The 16,718-nt window shown below is 39.6% G+C and overlaps 1 protein-coding gene across 2 annotated transcripts in view; it reads right to left on the bottom strand.

The window, feature by feature from the left end:
- The window catches only part of LOC135464575 (innexin unc-9-like), a 48,874-nt gene extending 38,872 nt beyond the window's left edge, over positions 1-10,002 (bottom strand). For both annotated transcript variants that reach the window (XM_064742006.1, XM_064742005.1), the window contains exons 1-2: positions 9,912-10,002; positions 8,674-8,876 (exon numbers count right to left, since the gene is read on the bottom strand). The gene's annotated coding sequence lies outside the window, so the exon portion shown is untranslated. The remainder of the gene's footprint in view (positions 1-8,673; positions 8,877-9,911) is intronic.
- Between the last annotated feature and the right edge of the window lie 6,716 nt (positions 10,003-16,718).

The raw sequence follows: 16,718 nt of genomic DNA, 5'->3' as shown, positions 1-16,718 counted from the left end.
ATGGTGAGAGTGGAATTGATGGCTCCTCGATTCTTACTGACCAGAAACCGATCATGTAGGTCTTACGAGGACAACGCTTTATACCACTAAGTCACCAAGGGGGTTCAGTCGCCATATATATTGATGCAGTAACAATCCCAACCGACATATATAAATAACACATCATACACTAATATATTTAGATCTACTTCCCACAACTTCATAGTAATGCTGCTTACCTGGGCCATTCAAGATGATATAACCATTTAAAAGCTAGTATAGACAAGCTGGCGCACAATCATCGCCTAGGAGCCATGGTGTTTGATGGAAACACTTACTAACCCCCACATTTTTTTTATTATCGTTTAAGCTTATTGAGAGGTACAACAGACAAACACTGTACACATAGATGTTGGTGGCGGATCGAGTCAAGTCAAGCTCTCAATTCGATTTAAGTATATCGCATCAACAGCATGAATAGTTGAAAGCCAGAAGAATAAAAGTTGTAATGACAGACGGCAGCCATTTGGGGTCACGGAACAATAGTCTATAAAGCATGCTATGTCAACCATCTAGTCAATGACAAGACACTATACCCAAGGTTAAAAGCAATTCTGAATTTGATTTCAATATATCGAGTTTACATCAACATGAATATGTCATACAGACAAATGAAAAGTTAAGATGGCCTACAGCAGACATAATGGATAACGGAGTTGAACAATGACAAGCAATATACAAACAATGTTTGATTTCAACATTTCAATATATATCACGTTCACGACATGGATAACGGATAGACAAATTAAAAGAAATTAAGATGGCATGAAGCAAACCATTTTGGAGGAAGGGGTGCAACTGTGTCAATTAAGCAACTATATACCCACGTTTAAAATTTTGTTGCAGTTGGTTGGTTTGATTTTAACATTTCAACATATATCGCGTTCACGACACTGATAAGCCATAGAAAAATGAAAAGAAGGATAATCTACAGCAGCCATTGGATGAGGTGAGGAATCTTCCCTGTCAAATGAAAACCCGCGACTGAACTCTGTAGTCTGTTGTAAGCACATTTGCAGGTGAAAGTGGGAATGGAGCAAGATGGAAGACAAGGTTTGGTAATGACACCGTAATGATACGAAATATGAACTACACAAGAAATATGCAGAAAAGGAGGAAAAATTCCCTCATTTGTCAACATTATAATTAAACCCGAGTTGACACAGACTCACGCAGTAAAGCATGCATTGCATGCGAGTGTATGTACTGCCCAATAGACAGACACACACACAAACGGACGGCAAATCAAAAACATACTGGGTGTGTGGCATTTCACATGTTTCCATCATTATTTATTTATTAATTTATTTGATTGGTGTTTTACGCCGTACTCAAGAATATTTCACTTATACGACCGCGGCCAGCATTATGGTGGAAGAAAAGCGGACAGAGCCCGGTGGGAAACCCACGACCATCCACAGGTTGCTGGAAGACCTTCCAACGTACGAAAGGAGAGGAAGCCAGGATGAACTGGGCTTGAACTCACAGCGACCGCAATGGTGGGGTTTCCAGCGTTATGAGGCTAAGTGTAAATGGGTTAAGCTATATGGGTGCAGTGCCATTTGTACATGTGTATAAACAGTCAGAGGTGCGTCTATGCATTGTAAGGTCAATATGCACGCCTTAATGCAGATATTATTATCCATAAATGTTAATGCATATGGAAGTATAATAGTGATATAGATGTATAATGTCAACCTACGGGGCAACAGCTGTAACTACGGGACCATTTACCGCCACCTGTGATACTTATGTGCGGTTCATTGCCTAATCACAGAAATAGATGTTCATTAGTAAACCAGGGCAATGAGGACTTCTGAATTATTCACAGTGCCCCGGATTCGGCGACAAATTGACCATTCAATAACTGCCATAATGGATCAGCATACATGGCACGTAAAGTCAAGAGGCCATTGTTTAGAACAACGGTTATGGGAAGTCTAACAGTACCGGCATGGCGTAGTGAACAACTGGCTGACACCAGGATCATCAAACAGGTCTTAGACTTAAATTCAGGCATAGTCTTAGCTTTAAAACAGTTCTCTTATGCGACGACGATCGGAATTATAGTGGGAAGCAACCTGGGAGAGCTCGGGCAAACCCATGATCATCGGCAAACCCATGATCATCGGCAAACCCATTATCATCGGCAAACCCGTGATCATCGGCAAACCTATGATCAATGGCAAATTGCAGCAACACTAAACCTGATGCACATAGCGTAGGAATATATATATATTTTTTAATTCTTCAAGTTGTCTCAGGCTTGAAAATTAGCATTTAAGTTCAAAGCGAAGTTCAAAAGTGAAGTTCATGGATAAAATCGCAAGTTAAGACTACATTAGTCTGAGCTTTGACTTCGGTGGGTTGTAGCCACGCGGTTAAAGCTCACCCTACAACTTAACTCGACTGTTGTGTCCGGTCCTGTAAGTGCCCCTCTATGACATAGACATAACGATGCGACTAAGTGAAGTTCTACTCCAGTCGTTACGTGTATGCCGGTCCCATACACAGTCATATCACCACCAACGACTGCGATCAGCTGAATTGAGCTCTCGTTCAACCATCCCTGGTTTAACCATGGCCGACACGACCGCACCGCCAGTACGCAGTTGATGGGGTATGTACATTGGTTATGAGAAACCAGACAGCTTCCTCACTGGTTTTCAGTTTAAATAGACGTCTATGCTGACTGGATGTCTGATACAAACAGGAGAGGTCAAAAAGACCAAAATCTGAAATATGTGCCCAAAGTGTTCAACTTCAAAGTGTGCTCTCATTTAAGCTTAAGAAATTCTAAAGAAAGTCTGAAAATACCTCACCCTAACTCAGAAACCGTAATTTCTCAGACGTACTTTACATCTGACAGATTAGGTCCTCATATATAAAGAGTCAAACTAAAACATAGCCTCCGCTATCTACGCACTTCGTAACAAACCTCCCTTCCACAGCTACAAAACACAGAAATCGTTTATTATGTAACACTTATGCAACCATTTAAATGGGTGTACATTCCTGAATAACAAAGTTTAGGAATGTACAGTAACTCTGACTTTCTCTACACCATCAGTCTTATGAAATCTTACAATTGAGAGCTTTACATCTTCACAGCATTACGACTGCAGGGAATCCCAGTATAAGTCAAAGCCTATAGCTACACATGCAGTGTGTACTTACATTCACCAATGTGTCAGTAGAATTAACACATTTCCGTCACGACCCAACATCGGAACTTCTTCATCACTTCCTGATCTGTACACGGAAACGTAACTACATCACTACACAGTGTGAAGTCATTTCCATTGTGACAGTCTCGTGTTGTGATTTTGGTATGACGTCATCACGTTTGATATGCGCGGTGAATTGTTCAAACCATGTAAAAAGGGGATGACTTCACAAATGCCGTAAACTTCCTCGACAGACTACAGAACCCAGACAATCGTATGTTGATAAAAATGTACTAAACTACAGGATGTAATCCAGTACTATAACCATGTCCTTCCTTTGTAGCCTAGTGCACCACTGGTAAAGATGCGATTTAAGTCTACCGTCAGTCTGAAATTTAAACAGATCAAACAACACATACCTGTACCTTTGTAAGACAAACTAGAAAACAATTAGAGGCCATGTCAATAATAAAGGGAGACAACCATGTGAGGTTTTCGATTGGGCAGTTAATTCCGGATGTAAGAACGTGCAAATTGTCCATGTGGTTTAATGCAGAATAGTGTGGCTTCACAAAGTCCTGGTCAAAAAAATTGTCATATGATGTTAACACAAGTTCCAGTTCATATCCTCTTAAAAATTATACTTTTAAGATTAAAACATTTTGCACTACATTTGTCCGCGAACTTCTTCCGTTCGCAAGAAGTCCGTGGCGGTATTACTACACTGCATCTGGCCCTCAGACCAGCTTTCAACGACATGAATAATGCAGGTCTCGTGAGAACAGACAAGCGTTAATCGCGGATCACGCAGCTGTTGCATGTCACACCTTGGCCTGTGGCACAATGCCATGAATAACGATAGCAAATATAAAGAATTATGCGTGGAAATATTACCAAAGCGACATTATCTCCACCACACTTGACGACCTATAGTAGTAATCACATTTAACTCGCCCATATGGCGCGCAATTTTCCCTTAATACAGTCATCTTAACGACTAGGTAAGAGTTACGTCCCTTGATTTAATATGGTGACGCCTTAAACCTGCGGGGAGGTTTTCACGGAGTTTTTACTGAGCTACCTACGAGTGAAGGGTCACAGGAAAAAGGGCCTTAAAGCTCTGTTGTCAACACGGGTATATATAGTGGTATATTTTATATTTACTAAAGGATCTTTCAATCAATTGATTAGGATATTCTGGTAATGATTATCGAAGAGGTTCATCTAAAACGTTTCCTTGGATAAACCTATAAAATTTATGAATACACTATTCATTTGATTGGTGTTTAGTGTTCGCCCTACACGATGCAAGTGACCACATCTGCATCTTCGATAAAACCACCCGCATTTGACAACTTACTGGCAAACTTTCCCACGTTTGTCATATTGATGGAATACAAGTGGTCTTCAAAAGAACAAGCAATGGCAGAGTCTAGAAATTCTGGGCTGGGATTCAACCACTGAACCATCACACGTCGCGATCTTCACTGCTGGAGTCGTGAGCCTATAAAGGTTCTTCACTCGATAATTATTCTTTTGTTTTGGGACACCATCCTGCAAAAGAATGTCCGTCGTGTTTATGAAAGCGACAGACTGGGAGAATCCTTTATAGGATGCATGCAGGAGTGAGTGAGTGAGTGCTTGGGGGTTTAACGTCGTACTCAACAATTTTTCAGTCATATGACGACGAAGGGATCCTTAGGGTGCATGTACGTGTAATGTGCCTCCTTGTTGCAGGATGGATTTCCACCGCTCTTTTATTTAGTGCTGCCTCACTGAGACCGAAGGCAAGTAAGCCGGCCCGCCCGAGCCATTATACTGATACGGGTCAACCAGTCGTTGCACTATCCCCTTCATGCTGAGTGCCAATCTACCAACTGTGCTATCCGGGCCGGCCCATGCATACAGGAAACAACTTATAATTTACTTTATTTAACTATGACATAATTAAGGTTAAACCACGATTGTGTGCTTTTCTTGGTACACATGTACCTGTTGATTATGGAAGTCGATAGAGGGCCTTTGAATGCCACCTCACTGCCTCGTTAGCTCGGTTGGGTATATACCTTTCTGTACCTTAGTGATAATACATTCATGCTCTGTGAATTACAAGTATAGGTATATTTATGTATTTATTTATTTGATTGGTGATTTATGCCGTACTCAAGAATACTTCACTTATACGACGACAGCCAGCATTATGGTGGACGGGAACGGGGCAGAGCCCGGGGGAAACCCACGACTATCCGCAGGTTGGTATTGATATAGCTCACTTGGATGTCGAACTTTCATGAAAATGTCTTCAAAATTACCGACTACATTAGACGTCAGGTAGGATTTGACCTTTTAATTTATAGATCAACCGGGTGTGCATGAGGTCTGAACCCCATATATATTGCCTACAAACGGTGATGTATATGTACACATTGTCCCAGTATACAATGACAGTGCTTGTCTATATCGATCCAGAATCAATAGTTAGTTGTTCAAGTTCCGTTTGTAGACGTCAGGTTTATTAAAAACTGACCGACTACAAAATCGACCAGTATTTAGAGTGTACTTCAGTACATATAACCTACAGTTATGATCCAAGTGGCTGCATATGTCATCCGATAAAGTCTGTAAACTATGCAGACATTCACACGAGTATGTTAGCTATATCGAGGAAACAACGGAATGGAAGATAACAAGCATTCTGGGAATGTTGCAAAAGCAATACATGTCCCCTTCCGGTTTGAGTCGCCAGAATAGCACACTTTCTGACAAAGTCTACAACACGTAAAACACCAATTAAGAAGTCCACAACATAAAAAATACAGTCATACTTTTCTGTACCCTGTCTCGGTGAAAAGAAGGAACAAGTTTCAATTCAGAAAAACAACCATGTACTATAATTTTTTTCAACTATACACCTTCAATTCAACGTATAACGAATTGCTCTGTATAGTGCTCTTACATTTCGATTTATTTATTTATTTATTTATTTGATTGGTGCTTTGCGTATACAACGGCCGCCACCATTACGGTGGGAGGACTGTTACATTTTCTTCACAGTAACCATTGTACTTTGGTATTAACTTAGCTCAAATTTCACTCTGGCTTACAACAGCATAACACACACATGATCTCAATTACATCTTGTCTACACATCGCAAACTACATACACTAAGTACACATGTGTACATTGAAAACATTGTACACAAATTTGGTAAAAACATGCATGTTAAACAATTATTCTGGGCGTTTTTACGAGAGTAATATATGTTCCCTATATGGTTTTGAGTCATCAGAGTGTCAAAGTCAACAAGAAAACGGAAAAAAAATAGACAAAACGGCTCAAAACTCGAACTTGATCTGTTACACTATTTGTATAGAGCTATATCAAAGTTTCAGTTGACTACAATTAGAGTTTCAATTGTTCAAAAAAAAACTGTCAGAGTTCAAATAGATGAGAACAGTGTATCTAATTTTGTCGAAAACAGACTAAATAGCTCGAAAACTCGAACTTGATCTGTAACGTGTCACGGTTAAATCAGGTCAAATTTAAATTGATTTGCTGAACCATGATGATGTACCGTTTTGAAAAATAAATGCTCGGAAAACGCATTCATCACGTACTGATACACTGACATACTGACGGAGTGACAGACTGACAGTAGGAAAGACTGCTGTGGTAGTAGAATAGTGAACTAATAAAATGAGGAGATAAAATATTGATGATTATTTGCTCAATTAGGTGGAATCCTATAGGCATGACTGTACGGGCGACAGAAAACTTTGCCAACTGTGAATTAATCATTATATATATACATATATATATATATACAATACTCTTATATAATCTACTAGGCAGTCTGACTGAGCTGGACCGATATAATATACTACACATGGCGTCAGTAATCGTTGCAATGCATGTAGTTGTGTAATTCGTAATACACTTATACACATACATACGAGCATGCAGTAACATTGATGGTCGTTGACAGATTGGGTATAGCTAAATAATTCAGTAATGAGACCAGTCACAGACTATATATAGTATGCTGTACATTGTAAACAATGTTACCGCACTGCACCAAAACAATTGCATATGCGATTAACATATTCCACTATCTGCAAGTGCTTACAGGCCTGCACAAGTGTTGAAGGATTTACTACATGTGTTTGTATACCCCTATATATACCCAGTTTTAAATGTGACCCTCCATAAATGCATGATGCACGCATGCATACACAGTAATTGTTGTGGTTTGGATAACATCAATGAAATAAACAATGAAATAAACAACAATGAAATGAACATCAATGACGCATACATTGTGTATCTCACTCTTCAAGCTGTTTGCCCGTTTAATTCAACAATTAACATAGCCTAAATAGTAATTTATTTATTTGATACACAACTGACGATTCAGTAAAGCAACCCCAACAATTAATCTCCACTCCAACACCAAGACCACCATGCTCCCCCGGATCTTGCAAACTTTTGCCAGCCGTTGATGACCACACTCACTAGTGGAGCCTGATGACGTCATCCTCGCGTGGTCCATTTACATCATAGTAGTGAAATGGACATGTGACAGATGCTCGAGTGACACTTTATACAAACATTTCCATGCAACAAGCACGCATAACTAGTTGCTGTAGAGTTACGTAACGACTGGTTGTTAGTTTACGCTGTGCAGTCAGGTGATACCACACTCAGGCAGTGCTAGGAACGCTAGCCAGCATGGCCTACTTTGGAATATTTTATTATTTATACCGGAAAAAGTAGCAGTTAAAAAATGCACGAAACTAATTAAGCACAACGTACAGTGTACCCATTAAAAAATTCTCCCTTTTTAGATTCCATATTCCTAGATACATCACATGAAAAATAAAAATAAAACAACTGTCATTTTTTTTCCAACCCACTCTGAGCTCCAAGGGCACTGAAAACATTAACTATTGTCCTAAATTAACCTTTCAGTTACGATTTTGTTGGAAAATTGATTGCGTAGAATGCCATTAATTGACATTTATTTTTTAAGTGTAACAGAAAGGAAAACAGGGTAAAGGTTAGGACGAAATTTGCACCCGATATAACCCATTCATAATCCCTTGGTGCAAAGGACTGATTTCTTCAAGCTTTTATGACTTTCAAATATTTTCCGTTAGGAAGTGAGTTAGGAAGTACAAACATATGAAAGTACAACACACAATGTGTTGTTTGAACATCGGTGACATGCCATTTTCAGTCAAATCGATCTCATACAATGTCATTCAAAGCTAGTGACCTGTGCTGAAAGCAATGTACAACTTTCTGTACATTTCATCTGTGCTGAAAGCAATGTACAAGTCTCCAAGCATGCGTTGCTTGGCAAAATAAGCATGACACAGACATTTGGCAAAAAATAATCATTTTAAGTGCAAATATTACACAAAATAATGACTGTCATATATGCAATAAGTAGTAAGTATGTCATACCTGGCAAACTTCTTTCAGATATTTCCCCAAAATCGGTAAAATTTCCCGTTTTGATTGCAGCAATCGTGTTGACTGGCCACTTCAGCGTGCATGTGTTCCCGGCCTCTCGATCACTGCAGTGCAACTCAGCCCACGGGGGCAGTAGGGGTCGTATCAAAATATCAACACCTGTTGCTAAACAACTCGGATATTTCCCTCATGCACTATGGAGGAAACAAAATAAAACTATACCTGGTCGGCAAAGAAATCCTAAATTAGTGTCAGTGATACAATAAATTATTTCGTCTACATTCATATTGTCCACATTGTAAATTGTGGGGAAATATATGTATTATGCACGTATAATTATTTGCGCTTTCAACAGCTTTTTAAATTGATTTATGTATAACGAAAATTACTCATAAATTCTGCGCCAAGAATACAATTATTCTTGTCTTTTTTTTATATATATATAATGTGGACCAGAATGGAGATAATTTCATTTCAGTGATAACGGATGTATTAAGCTTTGTAGACAAACATGGATGACTGGTTATACATTTTACATTCCAATAAAAAATATAGGTGACTGACCAAATAAAGACTTGGTTGCTGATTTCAATAATTTTAATTATTTGTCATGCTGGCTTCCTCTCCTGCCGTAAGTTGGAAGGTCTGTCAGCAACCTGCGGATGGTCGTGGGTTTCCCCCGGGCTTTGCTTGGTTTCCACCCACTATAATGCTGTCCGCCGTCGTATGAGTGAAATATTCTTGAGTACGGCGTAAAACACCAATCAAATAAATAAATCAATCAATTTAATTATTTGTTTTTTTGTCTTAAGGTATTTATCTAGCGTTTTCTCTTGAGTTCTTGCCTTAAAAACAGCAGTAGAGCGATATATCATAAGCTGCAGTTAACTGTGCCACTTCTGCTGCTTGAATGACTACGTGCAGATCTGTATAAGGGCTCCGTTAAGCTATGTATTACATATACATTGTGTAAATGTATATTCATATCGGATATAATCCAGCTTATGCACACTAAGGACTGTTAAACCTGTTTACTTCGGTCTGACACGATGGTTTCTTCTATTCAGAAAAGAAATTCTTTAGTATATACCGAGATAAACACCATGCAACAATTCAATCAATTAATCAGTCAATCAATAAACGAATTTTTATATGCAGGTCACTTGTAAAGTTATTTCATTCTTCAAGGTTTAAAGAAAAATATACATTCAGTTGCTGTACATACTTACCTGTGGTAATGCTTTCTTTATCAGTCTCACTAACAAATACCATCTGGTGCACCATTACCACTTGTAGTGTTCACATTTATACGCTGCATCTAAAACAAAAGGAGTGAGGAATAGATGCTGTACGTGATGGAGCACAGAATGAAGGCCACAGTCCGTGAGATAAGATCGACATTTTTATGGCCTTTTTACTCACAGCTTACCTTTTCTCTGGAGACCAAAGCGGTAAAACAATCGGTATATCGATCAACATCCATACGGAACACCTGTACGCCATAACACTCGCCAGCCTAGTATTACATAACGTTATCTCTGCAGCGATAAGCCGCCATTTTCATGACCGCGACATAAAAGATACTGTTTTTTGCTACATCGAATAGTGCATTTAGATTAATAGTCACAAAAATAATCTTTCTTATCCGCTGTGTGTTTTTATAAGCGGTGACTCTGTAGTGGGCCTGTTGGTCTATACGCGTAATCAGGACCGCATTATTATTTCCGTATGTAATTCTATGTATTATAGTCTTTATTTGTTGCCAGTCAGTATTTTTTAGTACATGTATATACTACAGGGGCATGCCTGGTATGAAAATGGCAATTGTAGTATAGTGCTATCCATTTCTGCTTAAGCACTACATGTATTTCAAGTTCCTTTATCACGTTTAGTTCATTCAAATTGATTAAATGACACAATATATTCTACAAAATCTGTAACGTTTATCAGACCTATAAATTTATAGTTTTGAAGGCATGGCTGGTCAAAAGATTATCAACAACCTTCCAATCGCTGCTATATGGGCTTCCAAAAGAAGCAATTGTATAACGTGTGGTTTCTCTGTGTACGTTGATTTACATCTAAATTTAATTTAAAGACTCGTATTAAGTTTATTTAAGGATAAATACTAAATGTTTTTTTACAGTGATAATGCTATCTGAATTTTGATTCAAGGACCATATCATGTTACGTATATGTATGTATTTTACCTGTTTTTTTATGGAGGTATGAAAGGTAGAGATCATACGCGAAACGTTCACGGAAATCGCCGACTTCGACCGAAGTGACATGTGATGATATTACGCAACCATTGAGTGCGACGTCTCAGACGAAAATGTGAAATCGATTAAGCCAAAGAGAATCTCTGCCAATTTCAACAAAGCTCACTTGTTGTTATTGTGTTAATATCAGTGTGTTAAAACAGTGAGGGGATGAGATCCACGCAGTGACATTATATCCTGAGAAACGCGAAAGCAGGTAGGCGAGGTATCGGTACTGGAGAACGAAATTAATGACGGACTCGATGTTACAGGCTTAGTAAGACATAGGCAAGTTGGGACTGTGTATGTGTTGATTGACTGGCGGTCGAGTGATTGATTGATTGGTTGATTGATCGAATAAACCATTTATTCATCCCCATACTGGCTAATTCACCTATCCACCTGATTTATACGCAATAACATATTTCACCAGATCCAAACTTGTTCACAACTGTAAATATATTCATCATTACAATGTATATGTAAGACTCCACCCAACCATAGCTATACTGTACATGTTTTCCATTATTGTTACCAGATGGCGCTGCACCGTCGAGTACATTTCTTTCGCCGCGGGATTCGATAAACAGTAATTCTGGGCTCTAATAACCGACCAAGTCCGTGGACGTGCGCTTTTGTATCTCTCAAAGCTCATCAAAAATCCAAGTAAAAGCTCCACATATTGCATTGATTTCCCCTAGATCCGAAGGCAGGCAAAGCGCTGTTTGTTTTGGTCTCGTGACCATCCCTTGAGCCACCGATTCCGCACCCCTTTGGAATTTCAAGATGGCGATCGGGATCAAGAAAGAACGAGCTTCGGAATTCGCGCTGGCATTTCAGACTATCTCGAAGGGGTTACAGTGGAGCAGTTAGATTGGTGCCAGATTTTTTCCGAGCGCCCAGCAAACGCTTTGTAAATTACACAACAGGTACGGGACACCTTGTTTGTGTACACAAAGATTGCGAAACGAGCTGACGATGTGAAATTGGTGTGCATATGCAACACGTATTAGACCTTTCCCGGCGTGTCATAACCCACAATTTTCACTAGGCTTCTGGCAGTAATGTAATAGGCCAGTAAGTCTGCCAGTAACTTGCCTAAAGGTCAGTGGTTTGTTCTAAGTTCATGTATATATATATATATATATATATATATATATATATATATATATATATATATATATATATATATATATATCCACCCGATGTACGGAAAAAGACAAAGCCGCAAGCTTTGAAATTTTTAGAAATTTTTTTTTACTGTCAAAGTCATAACGTACTTTATACTTACAGAAAAATACAAAAGAGACTGAGTTTTTATGGAATTTGTCGGCCAGTCTGCACTAGGTTTATTGTCTCCCTAATCGGTCATGCACATAGCTATTTTAATTTGACGATTGCAAGAAGCTGATCAGAAACGTTATCTGACAAAAAATGCATCAGTCTTTCTTTCATAATCAGGACGTTTCGATGTCGGTGTCGGCTGAGTCGTCATACGTGTAGGGGGCTTTTGGGATGGTGTAGTCTTTTTTGCAATGGAATATAGTGTCTTCCTCAATGCTATGCTAAAGTGTATTTTCCAGTGCTATAGTGTATTTTACAAAGGAAAGGTGCCTTAGACGGTGGTATAGTGTAGTGCACAGGTATACATGTAGACTCGATGAGACCACAGAACTAGTCTCGGTGGACCACAGAACTAGTCTCAATCTAGCACAGACCTAGCCTTGATGGAGCACAGATCTAGCTCGATGGAGCTCAGACCTAGTCTCGATGGAGCACAGATTTAGTCTCGATGGAGCACAGATCTAGTCTCGATGAAGCACAGACCTAGACTGGATGGAGCACAGACCAAGTCTTGATGGAGCACGGATCTGGTCTCGGAGCACAGAACTAGTCTCGATGTAGCACAGATCTAGCCTCGATGGAGCTCAGATATAGTCTCGATGAAGCTCAGAGCTAGACTGGATGGAGCACAGACCTAGCCTCGATGGAGGACAGATCTAGCTCGATGAACCACAGACCTAATCTCGATGGAGCACAGATCTAGCCTCGATGGAGCACAGATCTAGCCTCCATGGAGCTCAGATATAGTCTTGATGGACCACAGATCTAGTCTAAATGGAGTAAACATCTAGTCTCGATGGAGCTCAGAGCTAGACTGGATGGAGCACAGACCTAGTCTTGATGGAGCACAGATCTAGTCTCGATGGAGCACAGATCTAGTCTCGATAGAGCACAAACCTAGCCTCAATGGAGCACAAACCTAGTCTAAATGGAGTAAACATCTAGTCTTGATGGAGTACAGATATAGTTTTGACGGAGCACAGATTTAGCCTCGATGGAGCTCAGGTATATGACAGCATGTGTTAAAGCTTTAGAGAAGCACAGCCGGGACCGTAGACATTGTCCTGACATTTTCCTGCAGGTTTATGTCCCTATTATAATAAGTTTGTCAAATTTTGGCTCTTACAGATCCTGCGTTACCATACAAGTACAGTGATTTATCGCACTTATCGGCTTTTGAAGTTACAGCCGTCAAATCGTTCGATATCTTACAACGGAGATTTTCAGTATCTCTTGAGTTCTAGGTCAAGTTGTTTTAATTTATGGCACTTTTCCATCCCGACCACATTTCATCATGAGATGATGTATGATATACCGGTATTATATCTAACACACTATATCCGAGGTCAAGTGAATGTTACTCCAGTGGGGTGCGTGATGAGTTAAGGTGAATGTCATTCTAGCGATGTGCGTGATGAGTTAAGGTGTGGATTACTCAACTCGATCCTACAGTCAAGCCTCTGTTTGATTTTACATGAGAAACAAATAATACTCTAACCCCACTGAACTACCAGAAGCCACGTGCAAACTAAGATTTTGAAAAGTTTATTGAATGTCATTCCAGCGATGTGCGTGATGAGCTAAGGTGGATGTAATTCTAGCGATGTGCGTGATGAGTTAAGGTGTGGATTATTCAACCCGATCCTACAATCAAGCCTCTGTTTGATTTTACATGAGAAACAAATAATACTCTAACCCCACTGAACTACCAGAAGCCACGTGCAAACTAAGATTTTGAAAAGTTTATTGAATGTCATTCCAGCGATGTGCGTGATGAGTTAAGGTGGATGTAATTCTAGCGATGTGTGTGATGAGTTAAGGTGTGGATTACTCAACCCGATCCTACAATCAAGCCTCTGTTTGATTTTACATGAGAAACAAATAATACTCTAACCCCACTGAACTACCAGAAGCCACGTGCAAACTAAGATTTTGAAAAGTTTATTGAATGTCATTCCAGCGATGTGCGTGATGAGCGAAGGTGGATGTAATTCTAGCGATGTGCGTGATGAGTTAAGGTGTGGATTATTCAACCCGATCCTACAGTCAAGCCTCTGTTTGATTTTACACGAGAAACAAATAATACTCTAACCCCACTGAACTACCAGAAGCCACGTGCAAACTAAGATTTTGAAAAGTTTATTGAATGTCATTCCAGCGATGTGCGTGATGAGTTAAGGTGGATGTAATTCTAGCGATGTGCGTGATGAGTTAAGGTGTGGATTACTCAACCCGATCCTACAGTCAAGCCTCTGTTTGATTTTACATGAGAAACAAATAATACTCTAACCCCACTGAACTGCCAGAAGCCACGTGCAAACTAAGATTTTGAAAAGTTTGTTGACATATATCTACATATATATACATATACGTAGGATTGGCCCCAGCAACCGATGAGTCGTCAACAACAACAGCAGTTTAAATGGCCCATTTGTCTCTGAATGCGGCAATCATTTCCCACAAAAAATAAAATTCATTCATTCATTTATTTATTTGATTGGTGTTTTACGCGGTGCTCAAAAATATTTCACTTATACGACGGCACCCGGCATTATGGCGGGCAAAAAGTGGGCTAGCCAACGACCATTGCCAGTGTCGGCAAACCTTCTCAAGTACGACCGGAGAGGAAGCCAGAACGAGCTCGGTTCGAACTCACAGCGGCCGCATTGGATAGAGGTTCCTGAGTCATTCCGCCATGTTAGAAAGCTAACCACTCTTCTACGGAGGCCACGACGGTGAACAAAACTGGGCAACACTTCATATTTATTTAACTAGTAATTGCTTCCGTATAGCTTTGGTTAACGCCATGTCTTCATTTATACAGTGGTAAAGGAAGCAAGATTGCCCGATTTAAACCACAGGCCTTGAGCGAGCAAATGACGAACTTCCCCTCGTGTGGCGCACGTATCTGAACCCGTATTAGTGGAAGAATGCGAGGGCGGATGTCGTCGATCATTTAATGTCAACATATGCATTGGTAGCCGGTGAATGTAGAAATTCCTTGAATACGGTCAGGGCATATCGTACCATCACAGGAATACCACCACATAATAAGAAAAAGTCAGACTTAAGTTTGAGTCAGTTTCGTGATCCTGATGCCCAGGCCACCCTGCCACAGACACCCCATATATAATAAAATATAATCATTAAAATGTCAGTTACTTTTATTGTGATTTTTGTTCTTAAATTAAGAATATATGCATTATATATATATATATATATATATATATATATATATATATATATATATATATATATATATATATATATATGCATTCATGTAGGCTATAGATGTAAAACACGTTTAAAATTTGTGTATATTCATGATTTATGAGCTCCAGATTAGAGATGCAGTAAACTGACTTTTATGTGTGAAATTGGTGATCACCATGTATTTTAATTTCTCTGTATGAACAACCCTCCGAACCCGAAATGCCAACGACCCATAAGGCCTAAACCCCGCCCTGACCAGCACAATCCAAACCACCGCTCTAGTTTGAAGTGCATACATCATATAAGTCTACTTGAACAAACCCATGTTCAGAGCGCATGTCCTTACATACACTCCGACTGTTTTCTTCACAAAGTAAAGTATGGCGTGGGCTTCACTGCTTGCTTAATCCTTGTCCCATAGTTTTAAAGCTTGAACCAAGGTGAGCCGCAACCAGAGCATGTGTCGGGCAAGTTAAAACTTGCAGTGAGCCTGTATATCCTTTCGTCATATCTAAACCCGCCCACGGTCGCCCCGCATGCATTCCGGTGGTTTAGACGTGATGTCTCACCCCACCCGTCAAAATATACCTGCTCTAAGATCCAGGCTGTTACTCGCGTTGACATTTACCGTGTGGAGAAAATAAAAATGTCAAAGACATTAGAGATGAAATATATAGTAACTCTGATTGGAGTAGATATATTATATCAGCCGTTGTACGAGTTTCGTGGCAGCTGTCGGGAGTTTATGCACGTGATAGGGTGATATGCGTTAAGTGAAAATGTGAACATGTGTGTTATATTGGTCTTTTTGGGCACAGATTCGCCATGTTGCTCCACAGGTCTCATATTACGATATGCTGAATGTAGCAGTCGTGTCTGGGGAACAGGTCATGCAAACACAGAGCTATGAAGGTGTGTGAATAGAAAAATACAGACGAGCACATAAATCGAGAAGGAATCAAAGGCGAGAATATATTAATTAAAATATGGGCATACTTCTTAAGTGAGCCTTTATAAATTTTTATTCGTGAAAAGTTGCACAAAACATAATCTCTCTGCAGGAAAAAACAACGGGTCACTTAGGCCTAAAGGGGCGTGGGCGAATAGTTAATGCGCTTACATTTCAATTTTCCACCAATATGGTGTGTATATATCTGTCACACGTTGAAAATTTCGCCTATAACTTGCCATAGGTCAGTGGTTTATACTCAAGCTATT

The sequence above is a fragment of the Liolophura sinensis genome, chromosome 4, assembly GCF_032854445.1.
Source record: "Liolophura sinensis isolate JHLJ2023 chromosome 4, CUHK_Ljap_v2, whole genome shotgun sequence".
Lineage (NCBI taxonomy): Eukaryota > Metazoa > Mollusca > Polyplacophora > Chitonida > Chitonidae > Liolophura > Liolophura sinensis.
Note: the sequence above shows the minus strand (reverse complement) of the source record. Positions and strands in the feature narration are given on the sequence as shown.